We start from the raw sequence: 5,594 nt of genomic DNA on the forward strand, positions 1-5,594 counted from the left end.
CAGGAGTAAGCTAGGCCAGAAACTGCCCAGCACCCTTCTCACCACTTCTCAAGGTGGCTGCTGGAAACTGGGAGTGGGAGTGGAGGTGGTACCCGGGGAGCTGGAAAGCAAGGTGCGAGGAGGCGGTGTCAGCCTGGACGGCACCATTGAAAACAGCAACTGCCAGGTTCCTGTTTCTGCCGGGGAGATCATTGCGCACAGGCAGAACTTAGCTACGTGGACCTCAGCACCGTTCCCCTATATCCCCTGAGTGCACTGCGCAGGGCAACGGCCGTGTTCGTGCTTGCTAACCTGCAGTTCGTACGACGCGGGTTGAGTTTCGCTCCGTGTATCGCGGTGCCGGTCAGCTCGTTTCGCCTAGCGCCTATCTCAATGCACGCAGACTGCACTTCCCCAGCTTCTACGCTGACCCGAGACCGGGAGCCAGCAGCTTTGCCCTGGTCTCCCATGAGGGTCCAGCTCCTGCTTTCCCAGGCTGTAGCAGAGAGCTGGATCAGAAGCGGAGCAGCTCCAACAGAAGCGGCCCACTCTCAAACCGCCGCTCCAGGTGGCTGCTTGCCTCGCCACGTAGGCCGCACTGCCGGCCTCCTTGAACGAAAGCTCCCAACAAGAAATGCTCTCTGCCAACTCACCGGAGAAAACGTATGTTCACTCCTGTTGCCCCAGTGCTGAAATGCAGCAGCCCCGTTAGCTCTCTAGTGCCTAAGGGCAAGCCAGAGTCCGATTTCAGGTGGGGTATTCACAGAGTGGGAACCAAGCACTGCAGGAGTAAGCTAGGCCAGAAACTGCCCAGCACCCTTCTCACCACCTCTCAAGGTGGCTGCTGGAAACTGGGAGTGGGAGTGGAGGTGGTACCCGGGGAGCTGGAAAGCAAGGTGCGAGGAGGCGGTGTCAGCCTGGACGGCACCATTGAAAACAGCAACTGCCAGGTTCCTGTTTCCGCTGGGGAGATCATTGCGCACAGGCAGAACTTAGCTACGTGGACCTCAGCACCGTTCCCCTATATCCCCTGAGTGCACTGCGCAGGGCAACGGCCGTGTTCGTGCTTGCTAACCTGCAGTTCGTACGACGCGGGTTGAGTTTCGCTCCGTGTATCGCGGTGCCGGTCAGCTCGTTTCGCCTAGCGCCTATCTCAATGCACGCAGACTGCACTTCCCCAGCTTCTACGCTGACCCGAGACCGGGAGCCAGCAGCTTTGCCCTGGTCTCCCATGAGGGTCCAGCTCCTGCTTTCCCAGGCTGTAGCAGAGAGCTGGATCAGAAGCGGAGCAGCTCCAACAGAAGCGGCCCACTCTCAAACCGCTGCTCCAGGTGGCTGCTTGCCTCGCCACGTAGGCCGCACTGCCGGCCTCCTTGAACGAAAGCTCCCAACAAGAAATGCTCTCTGCCAACTCACCGGAGAAAACGTATGTTCACTCCTGTTGCCCCAGTGCTGAAATGCAGCAGCCCCGTTAGCTCTCTAGTGCCTAAGGGCAAGCCAGAGTCCGATTTCAGGTGGGGTATTCACAGAGTGGGAACCAAGCACTGCAGGAGTAAGCTAGGCCAGAAACTGCCCAGCACCCTTCTCACCACCTCTCAAGGTGGCTGCTGGAAACTGGGAGTGGGAGTGGAGGTGGTACCCGGGGAGCTGGAAAGCAAGGTGCGAGGAGGCAGTGTCAGCCTGGACGGCACCATTGAAAACAGCAACTGCCAGGTTCCTGTTTCCGCTGGGGAGATCATTGCGCACAGGCAGAACTTAGCTACGTGGACCACAGCACCGTTCCCCTATATCCCCTGAGTGCACTGCGCAGGGCAACGGTCGTGTTCGTGCTTGCTAACCTGCAGTTCGTACGACGCGGGTTGAGTTTCGCTCTGTGTATCGCGGTGCCGGTCAGCTCGTTTCGCCTAGCGCCTATCTCAATGCACGCAGACTGCACTTCCCCAGCTTCTACGCTGACCCGAGACCGGGAGCCAGCAGCTTTGCCCTGGTCTCCCATGAGGGTCCAGCTCCTGCTTTCCCAGGCTGTAGCAGAGAGCTGGATCAGAGGCGGAGCAGCTCCAACAGAAGCGGCCCACTCTCAAACCACCGCTCCAGGTGGCTGCTTGCCTCGCCACGTAGGCCGCACTGCCGGCCTCCTTGAACGAAAGCTCCCAACAAGAAATGCTCTCTGCCAACTCACCGGAGAAAATGTATGTTCACTCCAGTTGCCCCAGTGCGGAAATGCAGCAGCCCCGTTAGCTCTCTAGTGCCTAAGGGCAAGCCAGAGTCCAATTTCAGGTGGGGTATTCACAGAGTGGGAACCAAGCACTGCAGGAGTAAGCTAGGCCAGAAACTGCCCAGCACCCTTCTCACCACTTCTCAAGGTGGCTGCTGGAAACTGGGAGTGGGAGTGGAGGTGGTACCCGGGGAGCTGGAAAGCAAGGTGCGAGGAGGCGGTGTCAGCCTGGACGGCACCATTGAAAACAGCAACTGCCAGGTTCCTGTTTCTGCCGGGGAGATCATTGCGCACAGGCAGAACTTAGCTACGTGGACCTCAGCACCGTTCCCCTATATCCCCTGAGTGCACTGCGCAGGGCAACGGCCGTGTTCGTGCTTGCTAACCTGCAGTTCGTACGACGCGGGTTGAGTTTCGCTCCGTGTATCGCGGTGCCGGTCAGCTCGTTTCGCCTAGCGCCTATCTCAATGCACGCAGACTGCACTTCCCCAGCTTCTACGCTGACCCGAGACCGGGAGCCAGCAGCTTTGCCCTGGTCTCCCATGAGGGTCCAGCTCCTGCTTTCCCAGGCTGTAGCAGAGAGCTGGATCAGAAGCGGAGCAGCTCCAACAGAAGCGGCCCACTCTCAAACCGCCGCTCCAGGTGGCTGCTTGCCTCGCCACGTAGGCCGCACTGCCGGCCTCCTTGAACGAAAGCTCCCAACAAGAAATGCTCTCTGCCAACTCACCGGAGAAAACGTATGTTCACTCCTGTTGCCCCAGTGCTGAAATGCAGCAGCCCCGTTAGCTCTCTAGTGCCTAAGGGCAAGCCAGAGTCCGATTTCAGGTGGGGTATTCACAGAGTGGGAACCAAGCACTGCAGGAGTAAGCTAGGCCAGAAACTGCCCAGCACCCTTCTCACCACCTCTCAAGGTGGCTGCTGGAAACTGGGAGTGGGAGTGGAGGTGGTACCCGGGGAGCTGGAAAGCAAGGTGCGAGGAGGCGGTGTCAGCCTGGACGGCACCATTGAAAACAGCAACTGCCAGGTTCCTGTTTCCGCTGGGGAGATCATTGCACACAGGCAGAACTTAGCTACGTGGACCTCAGCACCGTTCCCCTATATCCCCTGAGTGCACTGCGCAGGGCAACGGCCGTGTTCGTGCTTGCTAACCTGCAGTTCGTACGACGCGGGTTGAGTTTCGCTCCGTGTATCGCGGTGCCGGTCAGCTCGTTTCGCCTAGCGCCTATCTCAATGCACGCAGACTGCACTTCCCCAGCTTCTACGCTGACCCGAGACCGGGAGCCAGCAGCTTTGCCCTGGTCTCCCATGAGGGTCCAGCTCCTGCTTTCCCAGGCTGTAGCAGAGAGCTGGATCAGAAGCGGAGCAGCTCCAACAGAAGCGGCCCACTCTCAAACCGCCGCTCCAGGTGGCTGCTTGCCTCGCCACGTAGGCCGCACTGCCGGCCTCCTTGAACGAAAGCTCCCAACAAGAAATGCTCTCTGCCAACTCACCGGAGAAAACGTATGTTCACTCCTGTTGCCCCAGTGCTGAAATGCAGCAGCCCCGTTAGCTCTCTAGTGCCTAAGGGCAAGCCAGAGTCCGATTTCAGGTGGGGTATTCACAGAGTGGGAACCAAGCACTGCAGGAGTAAGCTAGGCCAGAAACTGCCCAGCACCCTTCTCACCACCTCTCAAGGTGGCTGCTGGAAACTGGGAGTGGGAGTGGAGGTGGTACCCGGGGAGCTGGAAAGCAAGGTGCGAGGAGGCAGTGTCAGCCTGGACGGCACCATTGAAAACAGCAACTGCCAGGTTCCTGTTTCCGCTGGGGAGATCATGGCGCACAGGCAGAACTTAGCTACGTGGACCACAGCACCGTTCCCCTATATCCCCTGAGTGCACTGCGCAGGGCAACGGTCGTGTTCGTGCTTGCTAACCTGCAGTTCGTACGACGCGGGTTGAGTTTCGCTCTGTGTATCGCGGTGCCGGTCAGCTCGTTTCGCCTAGCGCCTATCTCAATGCACGCAGACTGCACTTCCCCAGCTTCTACGCTGACCCGAGACCGGGAGCCAGCAGCTTTGCCCTGGTCTCCCATGAGGGTCCAGCTCCTGCTTTCCCAGGCTGTAGCAGAGAGCTGGATCAGAGGCGGAGCAGCTCCAACAGAAGCGGCCCACTCTCAAACCGCCGCTCCAGGTGGCTGCTTGCCTCGCCACGTAGGCCGCACTGCCGGCCTCCTTGAACGAAAGCTCCCAACAAGAAATGCTCTCTGCCAACTCACCGGAGAAAACGTATGTTCACTCCTGTTGCCCCAGTGCGGAAATGCAGCAGCCCCGTTAGCTCTCTAGTGCCTAAGGGCAAGCCAGAGTCCGATTTCAGGTGGGGTATTCACAGAGTGGGAACCAAGCACTGCAGGAGTAAGCTAGGCCAGAAACTGCCCAGCACCCTTCTCACCACCTCTCAAGGTGGCTGCTGGAAACTGGGAGTGGGAGTGGAGGTGGTACCCGGGGAGCTGGAAAGCAAGGTGCGAGGAGGCGGTGTCAGCCTGGACGGCACCATTGAAAACAGCAACTGCCAGGTTCCTGTTTCTGCCGGGGAGATCATTGCGCACAGGCAGAACTTAGCTACGTGGACCTCAGCACCGTTCCCCTATATCCCCTGAGTGCACTGTGCAGGGCAACGGCCGTGTTCGTGCTTGCTAACCTGCAGTTCGTACGACGCGGGTTGAGTTTCGCTCCGTGTATCGCGGTGCCGGTCAGCTCGTTTCGCCTAGCGCCTATCTCAATGCACGCAGACTGCACTTCCCCAGCTTCTACGCTGACCCGAGACCGGGAGCCAGCAGCTTTGCCCTGGTCTCCCATGAGGGTCCAGCTCCTGCTTTCCCAGGCTGTAGCAGAGAGCTGGATCAGAAGCGGAGCAGCTCCAACAGAAGCAGCCCACTCTCAAACCACCGCTCCAGGTGGCTGCTTGCCTCGCCACGTAGGCCGCACTGCCGGCCTCCTTGAACGAAAGCTCCCAACAAGAAATGCTCTCTGCCAACTCACCGGAGAAAACGTATGTTCACTCCTGTTGCCCCAGTGCTGAAATGCAGCAGCCCCGTTAGCTCTCTAGTGCCTAAGGGCAAGCCAGAGTCCGATTTCAGGTGGGGTATTCACAGAGTGGGAACCAAGCACTGCAGGAGTAAGCTAGGCCAGAAACTGCCCAGCACCCTTCTCACCACCTCTCAAGGTGGCTGCTGGAAACTGGGAGTGGGAGTGGAGGTGGTATCCGGGGAGCTGGAAAGAAAGGTGCGAGGAGGCAGTGTCAGCCTGGACGGCACCATTGAAAACAGCAACTGCCAGGTTCCTGTTTCCGCCGGGGAGATCATTGCGCACGGGCAGAACTTAGCTACGTGGACCTCAGCACCGTTCCCCTATATCCCCTGAGTG

Source organism: Lepus europaeus, unplaced genomic scaffold, assembly GCF_033115175.1.
Source record: "Lepus europaeus isolate LE1 unplaced genomic scaffold, mLepTim1.pri SCAFFOLD_34, whole genome shotgun sequence".
NCBI classification, from domain to species: Eukaryota; Metazoa; Chordata; class Mammalia; order Lagomorpha; family Leporidae; genus Lepus; species Lepus europaeus.